This window comes from Sminthopsis crassicaudata, chromosome 3 (assembly GCF_048593235.1).
Source record: "Sminthopsis crassicaudata isolate SCR6 chromosome 3, ASM4859323v1, whole genome shotgun sequence".
In the NCBI taxonomy this organism is placed as follows: Eukaryota; Metazoa; Chordata; class Mammalia; order Dasyuromorphia; family Dasyuridae; genus Sminthopsis; species Sminthopsis crassicaudata.
In genome coordinates, this window is record NC_133619.1 from 253901887 (window position 1) to 253919373 (window position 17487).

General features: G+C 33.7%; 1 long non-coding RNA gene across 1 annotated transcript in view; it reads left to right on the forward strand.

Annotated features, from left to right (window-relative positions):
* Window positions 1-17487, forward strand: part of LOC141561193 (uncharacterized) — a 189686-nt gene that overhangs the window by 171895 nt on the left and 304 nt on the right. The window lies entirely within an intron of this gene.

Genomic DNA, 17487 nt, shown 5'->3' on the forward strand with positions numbered 1-17487 from the left:
ATTTTTCTTCTCTTTCCTATCCTCACCCAAATGTATTTTTCCCTTCTTCCATTCTTCTTTTAAGATTCCATTCTTCTTTTAAAACATGGGAACCACTCCTAGGTCCTAGTCTTCCTCTATGATCCCTGATGATGTTGATGTGCTTAAATGTTCCAAGATAAACAGACTCCAGATGCTGAGGGAAGTTACAGGATGAAAGAGCAGCAAAGGTCTGGTTTTCTTTTTTTTTTCTATTAATTGCTTTATTTTTTCTGGTTATAAATGTGCATTAAACTTTTTAAATACGCATTTCTTTATGAATCATTTTGGCAGAGAAAAATCAGAATAAAAGGGAAAAACCACAAGAGAAAAAAAAAACACAAAAAAAAAGTGAACATAGCATGTCTTGATTTACATTAAATCTTTACATTTTCTTTCTGGATGCAGATGGCATTTTCTATACAAAGTTTATTGGGATTGCCTTGGATCATTGAACCACCGAGAAGAACCAAATCTTTCTTAGTTGATCACTGTTCAATCTTACTATTACTGTATATAATGCATTTCTGGTTTTCCTTGTTTTCATTTAGCAACAGTTCATTAAATCTTTCCAGGCCTTTCTAAAATCTAAAATCAATGTGTTCATAAGTTTTTATAAAACAAGAATATTCTATTGCTTTTATATACCATAACTTATTCAGCCATTTCACAATTGATGGGCATTTACTCATTTTCCAATTTTTTTGCCACCACAAAAAGAGCTATTACAAACATTTTTGCACATGTGAGTCCTTTCCCCTATTTTGTGATTTCTTTGGGATATTTAAAGTCTAGTTTTCAAGCCCAGATTTTAAGGAATAGAGCCTAGAGGAAAATAAAAGGTAGCTGGATTGGGCCTTCCAAAAAAAAAAAAAAAAAAAAAAAAAAAAAAAAAAGGAGCTTAGGAGATATTCACTATATCAAGGATGGGCCTTGATGTGGAATATTTCTGGGTGAGAAGGCTGCTAGGAGAGTTGAATGTTCAATAACAAGACAAACTCAAAACAATGATGGGGGTATGGGCCTTGAGAAGCAATATTCTTAAGGAAGTCTTGAATTCTTTATGTATTAACCATTCTTGATGTTTTTAGCTCATTCCACTTTTGAGAAGTTTTTGCTGACATTAAGCCTAAATTTGTCTCTTCGATTTACCTGTCATTCTATCCTTTGGAAAAAAATAGAACAAGTCTGTCCCTTCTTCTACTTGACAGCCTCTCAAATACTTGAAGGGAGCTCTTATATTATCTTCCCTGAATCTTGTCTTCTCCAAACTAAATATTCTTACCTTCTCTAAAACATTTTTTTTCTTTTGGAGGTATCTAGATGGCCTGGTGGATAGTATGCTGTCCCTGGAGTCAGGAAGACTTGAGTTCAAATCAGTCTTAGATATTTGACATGTACTAGCTATGTGACCCTGGACAAATCACCTAATCCTACTGTCTCACAAAAAAAAAAAAAAAAAAGAAATTCCTTTTAATTATTATGAGCTTGGCAAACATCAGCAAACATGAACATTTCTCATAACAAATACAAACCCTCAAAGAGACAGAGAATGAGAGACAGAGACAGAGATAGACAGAGAAGTAAGACAACTATAAAAATTACAAATCTCCTCTGAATATGATTTTTTAAATATATTTTAAATTTAATATGGTAATACCAGTCCTGTCCATTTATGTCCCTCAATCTTTGTTATTTTGTTTATTGATTCATTGATGTTATTTCTTCTTTCTTAGGATTTTGTGCTTACTATTAAATTTTTGAAAATCTGTTTTATCACTGTTCTAACACTCCATGAATTGCCTCATATACATATGGATAAGAAAAAAAATCTGACTTGACCACCTTAAATACCCATTTGAAAATTGTTGGAATGAGAACTATGAAGAGTCTTTTTAAGGATCTGGTTGACTTCTCATACCTGCAGTAATCTTGGATTAAATAAACCCAGTTAAATCTATTGTGCTGAACCTTGATCCTATACTGTAAGATTTGATTGCAATATAAAGGCATCAGTGATTCCAGAAGTCTATTAAATGTGCTAGTAGAAATTTTACTGACAATGATACCAGTTATTCCATGTACAAAGTTCTTGTCTTTGAAGTGGGCTGCCATTGAGAATTTGTGAAACTATATATGTATGTATAGATCTGTCACATTATGTGTAAAATTAAGTTAGACATTGCCTGTCGGAGATGGGTAGTAGTACTATACAACTATTAGCTCAATAAATATTATTAGGCAGGGAAGATTAAGATTAATGCATATTCCCAGACCTATAAGCCACCTGATCCAAAGTCCATTTGAATATGAATCCAAATAGTTGGCTGTCTAACTTGGGTGATGCAAAATGGGCCCCCTAACAAGGTGGGTAAGACATAGGAGAATTATTTTGTAAAACAGAAAAGGATATTAATGTCCATCATAATCAGGTTACTATTCTGCCAGACACTGAAGCTTCCATTTTAAGACTTAATATTTTGTTTCTTCTAGGATTGACCTCCTTGGGAAATTCCTTTTTACTTAGGTTACTGATAGTCCTGCCCATTGCATGAGAATTATATTAAAAACCAACCTTAGGGGCCATTAATCTGATAACAGGGCATATCCTTTATAATGGGGATCCTGAAGAATCCTCCTAATGCATGGCTGTGTTTCTGACTTTGTCAATTTTGCCATAATAAAATAAGTCAGGGACCTTCTTTCCTTGAACTTCACTCAGCATCTGACATCTTTTCTTCCTGAAATATCCTTTAATCATGATGATCCCCTTATCCTATTGCTGCACTCTTCATCTGTAGAGATGGACTTAGACTGCTCATGCTTCAATTTCCTCCTGGCTGTGCTTCTGTGTATATTTCCCACCCTCTCCTCTCTTAGCATCCTTTTGTATGTTGTCTTTCTCCATTACAATGTAAACTGCTTGAGTGCAGAGGATGTCTTTCTTTACTTATGTTTTTATCTCCAAGGTAAGTCCAAAACTATATGTCTTGAAGTTACAATATGGTATTTATTTTTCTGAAGATATTTTATGAAAATTTTTTTCTATGCATACTTATCCTGAGCTATTTTCTCAGATTATTTTTCACACTATTCTGTTCAGATTATTTGATTTGGCATTTCCTTCTGGGGGATCTCTGCCTCTGAAATTGTCTCTATGCATCTTATGTTTAGGAAAAATAATTTTTGTTTGTATAGACATAATGTTTTCTTTTTAATGCTATTAATTTTTGCTTTTTTTCTTCTAGACTATCCTTTACTTCTATGTATTTACATTCTTAATCACTTAATCTCCCATTTGTTTCTATAGTAAGACTTTAGTGAACTACTGTGAATTCTTTTTAATTGTGTTTTCATTTTTCTTATTTTAATTTTAAATGATTCAGGAGCATCTTTCTCAGGTCCTATTGTCTCTTGGGAATACACAGGATTCTTGGCCTCATTAGGTGCTGATTCATCTTTTTTTGTTTTCTAATATTTGTTCATAGATGGCTGGACTCTTTAAAATGATTTGGAGGCTATAATCCCTTCTTTCATTAACATCTTTCCTGTTAGTTCATATACATATATTCTTTTTTTTTTTTTTTAAGAGGCTGGGGTTAAGTGACTTGCCCAGGGTCACACAGCTAGGAAGTGTTATGTATCTGAGATCACATTTGAACTCGGGTCCTCTGGAATTCAGGGTTGGTGCTCTATCCACTGCGCCACCTAGCTGCCGCTTCATATACATATATTCAAAGTTTTTAGTTGAGTTTTTTTCCTTATGAGATCTTTGGAAATTTTTTTCTGAAATGTACTTTTTATTTCCTACCTTCTTACTCCTCCTTATTGGAAAGAATGGAGATCCTCAAGACTGGACTTCAAAGATTTCCCAAACTTTTCCCACAGTCAATAAATAAGCATTCATTAATCACCTACTCAATACCAGACTGTGCTAAGAAGTAGGCTACAAGTGCAAAAACAAGAAAGATAGTCTCTACTCTTTAAGAGCTTACAATTTAAGTGAAGATAACGCACAAAAGGAAATTGAAAAAGTTGGGGGGGGAAAGGGGGATCATGATGGAGGAATCCAACAAGTACAGCCTGAATGAGAGATGAACAGATAACTGGCCGGGGCATCCTCCTTAACTGAAGATTTGGTGAGAAATTCTCCATTCCATCTTCCAAGCAGAGAGGACCCAGGGGAACAGAATAGGAAAAAAGAAGGAAAGTAAAAGGAGTAATAAGCATTTATATAATGCCTACTATATACCGGGTGATGTGCTAAGAACTTTTACAAATATCATCTCAGCTGATCCTTATAATAACTTTGCAAGGGTACTACTGATAAGGAGTTCCAGAGGTGATTATTAGAACACATGCATAGAGGTAACTGTGCGTTCTAACTGTGAGACCTCTCTGAATCAATAACTCTGTGTAAATGTGTACTTCAAATAAGGAATTCTAGAGAGAAGAGTTGAGACAGAGAGAAACTTGAAGTTTTGAGTGTTAGGAGATCTCCCAGGAACTACAGTTAGGTACAGAAGTTACCATCCCTCCACTTAGCAATTGGTCATCAGCACCTGAAATGGGAGAAAGATTTCCCAAACTTCTCCTACAGTCAGTAAAACTGCTAACACCAGAGACACAAGCCACTCCTCTCCATACATATCCCAAGTGATAAAATTATTCTCCCTTTGGTTAAGCTGAAGTTTTATTCTGCTCTTAAGAAAAACAGTCCACTTATTATGGTTAGTTCTTATTATTTACCTTAAACTGCATAATCATCATGATTTCTGTTTACTACTCACTTTGATTCAGAGGTTTATTCATTATGGTCTTTTGTGTAACTAGTGTTTTGTGGGCAGGAGTTAAATTGATGATAGTGAGTTGTTACCTTCTCCTTAAAAGCAAAACAACTTTTATTCTTAATTCTTCATTGTGTCACTAGCCTACAAAATAATTGATGTGTGATATTTAGTTATAATTCTAGCCCAGTATGTACATTAGAGACAGGATAATAAAGGGTTCACTTCCCTTTGACAGTCCTAAATCCAGCCTATCCCTTCCCAACTAGGCTGTAGGATCACCTCTTACTCTCCACAAAGGTGAAAATTGCAGTCTCCTTGGAGATGGGGTGATCTGCATCTCAGATCAGCTGTCTACCCTTGTCAATCACAATCAAACTAATTATTTGCATCAATAGTACTCTTTAATATGAATTGATTGCATGTTAATCTAGCTTCCAAATAGTTATACTAGATTTCTCCAAATAATTTTCCCAGTAATTGAAGCTATTTGAATCAATTAAACATGAACAATAACTCTCTAGAATGAATTCATGTGTGTGCGCACAGATATTAAAAAAAAAAAAAAAAACCCAAACACATTTCAGTCCTTTGCTTACTTTTAGGTTTTCCTCATTATATTACCTGAGATATTTAATTAATCACCAGTATTTCTATCAGTTCTTAGTATGGTTGTTAATATATGACATAGAAAATGCCTACAATATACCTCTGATATACTGCTAAACAAACCCTTAAATTATATGAAATACTTTTGCCATAGTCTAAAATGATAGTGCTTATGTCTCTTTCCCTAGCTAAACCACATGCAGAATATTGTGTCTAATTCTTTTAGAAGGGAAATTTATAAGTGGGAGCAAATGCAAAGTAGGGTGATTAGGATGGTGAGGGGATTTAAAACTATGCTACATGAGGATCATTTGAATTAGAGATGCTAAACTTGGAGTAAGAAGATATGGTTAAGTGAGACCATGACAGATGACTTCAAATGTTTTACGGGTTGCCAAGAGAGAAAAGGTCATACTGTTTTCCTTAGTTCTAAAAGTTAGTACTAAAATCAATGGATTTATGTTTAGATTTGCTCTTTTTCAAAAATGGAAGGCTGACGTTAATTCCAAATTTTACATTTTTGGGGAACTTGCCTTCTTATGGAGAAATCAAATTGTCCTCATTCTGTTTGGATCTGAAAATTCTCCAACCATGGGTACCTCACATAGATTTGTCCTGGTCTATATTCTCTTTTCCCTCTATACTATTTCACCTGGTGATATCATAACATAATCCTCCCTCTTCCTAATTTATTGATATTGAGGTTATCACTATTCTGCCAGTCTTCCAGGCTCACAACCTAAATGTCATCCTGAACTCCTTAGTTTCTCTCATCTCCCATAGCCAATAAATTGCCTACTTTCACATTTCTTATATACATCCCATTCTCTTCTCTAACACTGCCATCACTATGGGTGCAGATGTTCTGAGAATACAGAACTGGTCCTATCGAGATGCCAGTGCTTTTTATCTCAAGCCTCTGGAGTCCCCCACAAATGCTGGAGTCCTGCCCCAATTTGTTCTCCTCCTCAGCATGATATTCTGCAATTCTACCATCCTCAGAAGAGTTTGCTTCTGGCTTCTGACTTTCCATGATATATGGCTGCCAAGCATGGAGAGCCAGAACAGAGTTACAAGCCAGGGGATCTACTTGTGCCGATAGAGATTGGTGGCCTATAATTGAAGAGAAGTTAAGTAATTGTTTTAGGAATAGGAACAGCCTTCTCTGTTGTTAGTTTTTCAGGTTATCTCCTCAGAGTTCTTGGTTTAAGTCTATATAGTCACAGGTAAATTTGCTTTTATCTCCTGTGCATAATTCCTATTGTGGAAATGTTTGAGAAAACATTTCCACAAAAATTAGAAAAAGATTCTATTCCTCCATCTTATTGGATATATGATCTAGAACTCTAACTGAATATTAAAGAATTCAGAAATAGGCTTAAGTATTAGGATTACAGGTATACAGTAAATTACCTGGGGTAATCCTCTTAGTAACCCAAACTGTAAGCTTAACTTTGGGAGTGTGACCCAGAGGGATTTCTACTTATTTAACAGATGTTATTCCTCTCCTTTAAAATTATTGAATCAGACTAGGTGATCTCCAAGGTCTCTTCTACATCTATAACATGGCTAAAAAAAAAGTCTAATCATTGTCACTATCTCAACTGACACCTCTCCTAAATATCTACAGCATAAGTGGACATAGAGTATGTCACTACCTTTATACTCCATGTCCCATTTATGCTGTAGATATCTGGCATGAGAAGAGAAAGATTGCTGCAGCTTGCCATTACTACAGTAATATTGCCTACATATTTCCTAAATGTGTGCAGTCCACCTCTTAAATATGAAAATTAGCTATTTCTTGGTTTCATAGCCTCCTATCTTCTCAGATGTCACAGGTCATAATCCTGGAAGTAGTTTCAGGTTTTGAGTGATTACATCTTGACATCTATGTCTTTCTGGACATTATGAGTTTCTTGGACCACCACTCAAACTTCTGGATCAAAAAACTGCCTTTTTAAAGTAGTACTGCTGCTATATTCCGTGCGTGACCATAGATGGGAAGAAGAATGGTTAAGAGGTAGGGATGAGAGAGAAAATGTTTTGTCCACCAAAAGTTGAAGTTCTGGATTCTTTTCTTTTCTTTTCTTTTTTGCATTTTATTTATTTATTTATTTTTAAATTTATTTAATTTTTTTAAATAATATTATCCCTTGTATTCATTTTTCCAAATTATCCCTTCCTCCCTCTACTCCCTCCCCCCGATGACAGGCATCTGGATTCTTTTCTAATGACTGAATCTTTCTTTGATTGTTTGAAATTGTCTGCATTGAGTCAGTTTAGGGTGATCTACAGTAGTTTTAATTCTTTTCCCAGTGAAGTGACAACTTTATCAATCAAAGAGAAATATTCACACTTTGTAAAGGAATTACTGGCTGTTAATATTTATTAATACCAGAATTTCATGATCTGTGATTACATACCTCAACTTTTCATTAGTTCCTGTTTCCTCTTGAAATTACTGAATATGTGTATATATGTACATATGTGTGTGCTTGTGTATAGATATACATATATGTATTGTAAATATATGTAATTTTGTATGTTTGCCATAGTTCATTGCCCCCTTCTTAATCCCAAGTAGAATGTAAAATCCTTGAGAGCAGAATTTCTTCTTTTCGTCTTTGTATACCTGTTCCAGTTAATCCCAATACTTAATCAATGCAAAACTGAACAGACATTCATTTTAGTTTGCCCTTAATTTTACAGAGAAAAAAACAGGACTAGAAAGGTTAAATAAACAGATTTCAACCCAGATTCTTTAACTCTAACTTCAGTGCTCTTAAAGCATCTACATTATTATGTAAATGTTCTTTTTTTTTTTTTTTTTTTTTTTTTTTTTTTTTTTTTTTAGTATAGCCAACTTTAAAGAGAAAGAGAAGAAGGGAAGGGAGAGAAAGAAACTCCCATGAGATTTATGATCATGTGATTAACAAAATAGAGGACTAGACATTTTCTTACATCCTCACAACCACTTAAATCACTCCAGATTGTAACAACAGATAAAACTATTTCAATTGTCTCAATGGTTGAGGATACAAAGAATACCTGAGTTAAAAAAAAAAAAAATCCAATGAAATAAAAGCAAAGAAAGCTAACTAACCCTATCAGCAAATTTCACTCAACCTCCACTATTCATCCCTAGAGATTCAGAGACTATAGCAAAATTCTCTCCACCTCTGTCTACTCCCAGAGCAGCAGGAAAAAAAAGCAAAAAACAAAAACCAAAGGTAAAAGCTTATTCTGGCTGAGAAATCACTGAGAAAATTCTCTGTGCTACAACAAGGCTTAACAAGAAAACTGAAGAGCAGGAACTAAGACAGGCTACATATGTGTCATGACATTCCACTAAGGCTGAAAGAGAACAGAACAGTGAGGCCAAGGAAAAAATATTGCAAATTAAAAGAAACTAAATAAAAGTCCAAAAACTCACTTAAAACAAAACAAAAAAAAATAGAGACAAAATAAGGAGCTTGAGCAAATTTTATTATGTTTCAATTGAAGTTAAAAGAAAAAAAAAATGCAGGGGTAGTATTCATGACCTCATATAACGTATTCACAAAAACCAGACCTAATTAAAAGAGATAAACAGTCCATGAAGAGGAAATAAAAGCAATTATTAGGAGCTATTTTGCCAAATTATGTGCCCATAAAACTGACAATAAAAGTTAAATAGATGAATATTTACAAAAATGTAAATTGCTTAGCTTAACAAAACAGGATTTAAAATGCTCTAATAATCCTATTTTAGAAAAAAAAAAAAAAAAGAAATTGAACAAATCATAAATGATCTCTCTAAGGAAAAAAAAAATAGTATCACATGGATTTACACCAAACACTTAAAGAACAATTAATTCCAATGCTACCTAAATTCTTTGAAAAAATAAGTAAAGAGTTACACTGTATTCCTTCTATGACATAAATGTAGTCTTGATATCTAAACTAAGTAGAGTCAAAACAGAGATATAAAATTCTAGATCTAATTCCTTAATGAATATAATCATAAAATATGAGGAGGAAGATTACAGCAATATATTACAAAAATTATACACTATGACCAGGCTGGCTTTGTACTAGGAAGGATGGGCTGATTCAGAATTAGGAAAGCTTCGGTAACCCAACAACTTTAAGAATTGCAGAAAAAGAACAAAAACAAAAAAAAATTGGTTTTGTACACATATATTGTATCTAGGATATACTATAACATATTTAATATGTATGGGAACGCCTGCCATCTAGGGGAGGGGGTAGAGGGAAGGAGGTGAATATTCGGAACAGAAGGGAATGCAAGGGATAATGTTGTAAAAAATTACCTATGCATATGTACTATGAAAAAAAATGTTATAATTATAAAATTAATTAAAAAAAGAATTGCAAGAAAAGTATTTAACAAAATGCAACACTAACCTATTTTAAAACAAAATTCTAAAAAGTAAAGAAACAAATTATGATTTCCTAAAAAATGATGTGTTCAGTATATGAAGCCAAGAATAAGCCTTTTGTAATGAAGATAAATTAGAAGACTTTCTGATAAGATCAAGGTGATGCAAGGGTGTTCATAATTACCATTGCCATTTATTATTACACTAGAAAAGCTATCTCTAGCTCTAGCAATAAGACAAGAAAAAGAAAATGAAGCATAGGAGAGATAGAAACAAAACTATTACTCTTTACAGACTGCATGATGATTTGCCTAGAGAACATAATAAAAACAATTAACAACTTCAGCAAAGTTGCTGAGAAATAAACCCACATAAATCACCAATATTTCTGTATATTACCAACAAAATCTATCAGTATAAGATAGAAAGAGAAATTTCACTTAAAATAACTATGGACAATTTAAAATACTTGGAAATCTACCTGCTAAAATATATACAAGACCTATATGAACAAATTTATAAAACACTCTTGGAAGGGGCAGCTAGTTGGTACAGTGGCTAGAGCACCAGCCTGGAAGTCAGGAGAATCTGACTAGCCAGAGACACTTAATACTTCCTAGCTGTGTGACCCTGGGCAAGCCACTTAGCCTCAATTGCCTCAGCAAAAATAAATAAATAAAATAAAATATTCTTGGAGTATGTTGGAGAAATTGTGAAAGAATTAATTTTAAAAGCTATGAAAAATAACATGTTATCTGGAGGAACAAAAAGTCAAGAATATTAAGAGAATAAATCAATTAAAAATGGGAAGGGTGAGGCTGAGCAGTAATAGATTTCCACAAAATAATATCCCATTTTATTTTGTATTTATTAATTATTATTAATTGAGAATTGTTTCTAATCAGTCTATCAATGTTTGCAAATCAGATTTGGTCTTGATTGGATGACAGGAGTACAGTTTGTAAGAGTTTAGTTTTCCTATTCCTATCAGCTACCACAAGGATTCAAATCTATGAGCTTTTGCTGACCCTGGGGAAAAATGAGTCAACGTGATCATAGGATGTTTGCCCATCATGACACTTTCCAAACCAAACTTTGCATTTTTTTCACTGTTGCCCTGGGTTATGCAAATTTTCCCTCTGAGGCAAGCCAAAAGAATTTTCTGCTTCCTCTCTATATGACCAATCACAGTCTTAGTTTAGTATCCATCACTGAACCATTTCTGATACTTTATGTAATTAGCTGCATAAAAGAGTTGTTCTTGGAACAGTAAGATGGCATAGTGGATGGCCCTGAAGTAGGAAGGTTCTGAATTCAAATGTGCCCTCAGATACTGACTTTAGATAAATCACCTAATCCTAAGAAGAAAAAAAAAAAAAAAAAAAAAGAGTTCCTCTTCCTATCAGAAGGCTCTTTGGCTACTGAAAAGACTTGCATCCTTATTTATTGACAATTGCTAGCCCTATTAATAAATTAATTAATTTTGTTTGGATCTTTGTTGCCTCAGTTTCTCTTTATCACACTTTTTTTTTTTCATTGCAACAGAGCCCATATGTACAAAAATATTTATGGCAGGATATTTTTGTGGCAGTAAGATAGTATTCTATCTGACTGAAAGAAAAAGACAAAAGAAATGCTTTTTAAGACAATCCTGGATAAGCTTTTATGAAATGATACAAAGTGAAATGAGCAGAAATTAAGAGTACTGCAAAATTGTACAGACGACCAATCTTGAAAGATTTAATAACTCTGATGACTAAAATGACCACCACAGTTCCAAAGAATTCAAGAAAAAAGAAACATGCTATCTAGCAAAGATAAAAAAGACTAATGGATTCAGAATACAGATTTAAAGTATAAACTGTTTTCTCTTTGTTTTTTCTTGCTTTTAGAAGGGGGCAGACAGAATCATGACTCATGGATATCTGTTTTGCATGATTACATATATATGTAATCAATTTTGTTTTTCTTGCCTTTTCATTGGGTGGCAAAGGGGAGGAACATTAAAAAATAAAATAGCATGTTCTTTAAAAAATAAATTAAAATCTAAAGATTTCAGTATAAATTCAGCATTTATACTTCTGAAAATCAACAATCTCTCCAAATCCAGTGTTTGACTTGTTTTTTTGTTCATGTCTACACCTAATGAAGTATTAATAATGCTGATTAAATTTAAACTGTGTGTGTGTCTGTCCTTTTTTTTTTAATCCCCAGAGAGCACCATTAAACATTTGTCAGGAAATCACTATATTGTTCTATAACCATTGCTTGCATATAGAAGGCTCAGAGAATGAAATTATCACCAGACTGGAGGCCTAGTGAATATAGGCTAATAAATAATAATAATTGGCAACTCTATAACATTGTAAGGTTGTAAAGTGCTTTATACCCATTATTCAATTTGAGCCTCACAATGCTCCTCCTAAAAATCCTTAAGAACAATTCTAGAAATATAATTCTGAAGCATGTGGGAGGTCAAATTGAGTGTATGCAGACAATAGATATCATAATATTCAAACTCTCTCAGAATCCTAAAGGTAACTTTTTCTAGCTCTTGAGTTCTCACTAATACATTTCTCTTTTACACAAGTATTCACTTAGAATGCAATATACTCTCATAGTGTGCTATTTATATAACTAACTATTCATTTTAATGACATTTTAAATCTTCAGTATAACTATTTATTTAATAATGACATAATAGATGTTTTGTTATTTAGTCATTTCAATCATGTCCTATTCTTTATGACCCCATTTGGGGTCACCTTGGCAAAGGTGCTGGAGTGATTTGCCATTTCCTTCTCCGGCATATTTTACAGACAAGGAAACTGAGGCAAACAGGGTTAAGTGACTTGTTCAGGATCACATATTTAGTGTCTAAGGCCAGATTTAACTCATGAAGATGAGTCTTACTGATCAAGTCCAGGCCACCTAGCTACCCAACACATAGAGAAAATGCATAAATAATACATGGCATAATACATATATATTTGTATATGTGTATTTATATACATATATATGTTATATATATGTATATATATACATATATATATGTATATATATATATACATATATATATGTTTGTTTTTTGTTTTTGTTTTTGTTTTTTTGCTGAGGCAATGGAGATTAAGTAACTTGTCCAGAAACACACAGCTAGGAAGTGTTAAGTGTCTGAGACCAGATTTGAACTCAGGTCCTCCTGACTTCAGGGCTGATGGCATAATATATTTGGAAAAAAAAATTGACCATAATCTTCCCACCAATGCACTCAGTATCTATCTCTGGTGGAAAGTGGGAATGATTTTGTGAAAACCTTGTAAGGAAGCACCTGAGGGAGGAAAACTCACATCTTCAAGTTAGCTCATAATTCTGAATTCACAACTTTGATGTCATTGGTCCTTTCAGAAATATGTGCTCCACACAAAACTGCTCATTTGCTTACTTCTTGTTTGTTAGTCCTAAGGACTAATCAGCTGAGGAAATCCTCTTTTCCCCTCTAATGTAGCATTTACAAGGTTTTTCAATGGACATGTACCCTTAAAAGGGTTTTTTAGAAAGTGTTACCTATTCATTTAAATGACAGTATCAAATTGATTACAAGTAGTCAAATATAAATTGACTAGCCTAGTCATTTATTCTCTTCACAAGGCTTATTATGTTGCCCAGTCAGAGAGAGCTCATATCAGCACAGTTTGGGCTAACTCTTTAATCAAAGCAAAGAAACTTAAGCAGCACACCAGGATACAAAGTAATAAAGAACCAAAACATGTCTCTGCTTTTCCTTCCTAAACCCAAGGAGAATCTTCACCTTGTTTCAGCTATAAGAAACACTGAGTGCATTATCTATAGGGAACATATTAAACACCTTTTATATTTCAAGTGAAGATGTAATTATATGTATAATATTTATATCTATATCTATATCTATATTTAGGTAGATATAGATATATAGATATATCCCCCCCCCCCAAGTCTGAAATCCTTTCTTGACTTTCCTTTTAGGATCCAGGTTAAAACAAAGGTTAAGGTTTCAGGAAATGTATCAAAGATAACTCTGTTCTGATGCAATTGATACTATGATGAACTAAGGGTCAGTATCTTCTTTTGTAATCAAAGATTAATATATTTGTCACAGAATAAAAGTTCTTTTAACACTTGAACAGGAGGCAAGAAACGAATTGAATAGTGACTATTCTAAAATATTAAATTCAAACTATATTTTTAACATTTTTTATTATCCTCTTACCTCATTATTTTGAGGAGGAACATGTTAGAAAGCTTAGGGAAATTTGCTAGTTTATTCTGTGTGTGTGTGTCTCTATCTCTATGTTATGTATGTGACTCTAGAGTTTCCATCTCTGTGTTTTTCATTCTCTCTGTCTTTCACTCTGCTTGTTTCTGTCTCTGTCTGTCTCTCTCTTTCTCTCTCTGCTCTCTTTCCTCCCAGGAATTGGAGATAGCTTGGATATAGAATAATTTGTAATTAAATGCAATTGTTTCTTAACAGATTTGAGCCTAAAATGCAGAGGGCAAATTTTATCTATGAAATCAACTCACTCATCAATTAGGAATTAGTTAAATCCTTCTGTTAGCTGAATGCTTCTAGCTGCTACAGCTCCCACTTTTCAACCTCCCCATGTGTCATCATTTGTTCTGTTTCCTGTGCCTTCAATGCCTTAAAAAAAACTTCTAATTAACTCACCTTTCACTTAGTAGGTAACAACTTCTTAAGTTTTCCCTATTAAATTTTTTTTTCAGTTATACCTATCTTCAAATGTTTATGCTTCATTTTTTAAAACTTTTAATCATAAGAATTATGTGTAAATAAGCTAAATTACTATCTCATTTGCTTTTTAAACATATCTAAATTACCTTTCTCATTTTGAGATCCTTATGGGCTGAAAGTCTATAGAATGAATAAGTTTTCTCTGCTGACCTAGAAAACTCATGTAGTCAACCCTAAATGTTCGATCACTTTGGGGAGTTTCACACATGTTCATTTCTTCCTTTATTATATTTTCTTTTCTCCCAAGCCTCAGCTTCCAAGGTCCCAAGCTTGTCCTATTGTTGGGTGAATTTAGAATTTCATCCACATTGCCCTTGATCTGGTTGTGTTGCACTGAAAAAAGTTTGAATGACTTTATTATAGGAATCAAAAGGAAATTTTACTGGACCTCTAAGATCTTACCATGATATTAGTGTCCCTGGATGAAAATGAGGGGGAAAATGTATTTTGTATTGATCGTCTATAAAAGGTAATGGATATCTAGCTTCTTTTTGTTGTTATGTACTATTTGCACATTCTCCCTTTCCTACCTAGAATTTTTATTTTGTAAAGCAATACAGATATTCATTGAGGAAAGAGGTATAAGGTGTTGTCCCTTTCTTAGTGTCTTTGGAGCTGAACAAAGATAGATGATGCAGCTAGATGATGCAGTGGATAGAGCTAAGAGTTCAAATCTTGCCTCAGGCACTAGATGTATAATTGAGCAAGTCACTCACCCTATTTGCCTCAATTTTTTCATCTGTAAATTGAGGTGGAGAAGGAATTTGAGAAGCCTTGACAAAGAATCTACCTCCATCCAAACTTGATTGAGTGGAATTTATCTTAAATTAGAGATTCCTAATATGGTTGGGTGGGGTCTGATTGAGTTTTTGATATAAGAACTTTAGAAAAGGGCAGAATACTGGATTTCCTCAAATAATTGGTTATTAGTAATCATTTCTTTCAGCAGGAAAACAGCAGCAAAGTCTAAAAACAAATATACTATACTGATAGTATTTATGAGACAAAAAGATATAATTCTAAAAATATATATAGATATAATACAAATCTCTATGTAAATAGAGAAGAGTAGCCAATTCAGTAGCCCCTTCTTTAATTTCCTTCTAGTGAGATTTGAAGTTTTCCCTAAAGAGAAGTGGGCAAGATTCTAGTGATGTCTATTTATGTCTCCTGCAAAGTGCATTAATCCACAACCATGTGGACATAGTAATACACACTTCCTACATTTCTATCACCAGTACTTAGCACATAGTGAACATTTAATGAACACTTTTTCATATATTCATGTACTTATTTTAGATTTGGGCATTTAAAAAAAAACAATTTTTCTAAGATAAAGATAAGATAAACAATTATATTGCTGATCTATTTGTTTTGAAGAGGCAATAGGTACTAAAGTATATAGGATAGGAAATTTCAATCAAATCATATGAGTATGTGGAGTAGCTGTGAGGGAGAAAAGAGAGAGAGAGAAACAAAGACAGAGATACAGAGATAGAGAAAGAAAAAGACAGAGAGAAACCGAGACAGAAAGACACACAGAGAGAAAGACAGACAGAGCGAGAGAGACAGAGAGACACACAGAGAGACAGAAAGAGATAGAGAAAGAAAAAGAGACAGAGAGAAACGGAGACAGAAAGACAGACACAGAGAGAGACACAGAGAAAGACAGAGACAAAGCAAGAGAGACACAGAGAGACAAAGAAACAGAAAGAGACAGAGACAGAAAGAGAGACAGAGACAGAGAAAGAAAAAGATAGAGAGAGAGAGACAAAAAGACAGACACAGAGAGAGAGAAAGACAGAGACAAAGAAACAGAGAGACACAGAGACAGAGACAAAGAGACACAGAAAGACAGAGACAGAGAGATAGACAGAGAAACAGACACAGAGAGAGATTTATTATTTACTCAACCTTCTTAGCATGACGGCTTGAAGCTGAACAAAAGAGTCATTGATTCATATTTTTATAGTTGTTTCCCAAAAGGAAAAAAAATATGAATCTGGATTATTTTTAGATAAACAAGTTTAACAGGCTTGGATGATAGAAGATTATGAGTATGTAGGAAACAGTACTGCTTGAAACCATTACTTCAAATAATTCTTCTTCCTATTATCATCCTATAAAAGATTTAATAGGAAAACTATATCTTTACATACATTTTTACCCTATTCCCCAAATGGTTCAGGTAGAGGGGAACTAACTAGACTAAATGTTAGGGCTTGAATAGCTGAGAATACAGTGTTAGGGAAAAGCAAAAGGAGAAATTGATCCTCTCCTCACTGGGCCCAAAAGTATCTACCAAACACACACACACACACACACACACACACACACACACACACACACACACACACACACACTATTGTACACTAAGAAAATGTTTTCAGATTCAAAAAATCTTTGTGAAGTATACAGCTCAGGTGTTATTATGATCACCTATTGGGAGGCTTTGAGAAATCTATTAGCAGGGACAATTTTCCCTTTCTGATATAAAAGCTAACACACCTGTGGAAAAATTCAGTGGGAGCAACATGTCAACATGTCAAAGGCTACTCAGCCTTTGATACTCCCACTTTCAGAAGTTTCATCAAGTAGAGAATAATATAAAAATGAGTCATCTTGTGAGCAAAATAGATTTGAATAAAATTCTGATGAATCTGGTTGTGCATCAGAGGATTACAAAATAATCTATCACCTGACACTTCCTGATAAGAATAAGGAAGATGATAGAATTTATGCCATGTGGATAGACATCTTGCTTAATAATGAAGTGGAGTCACTGGCTATCATGGCACTGAGGTAGGTGCAATTTTATTTCAACATCACAACAATGGCTATGTACAGATGTATGCACAGTTTTCTGTGTTCTGTTGTTTATGATAAGCTTTTCTCTCTTTCT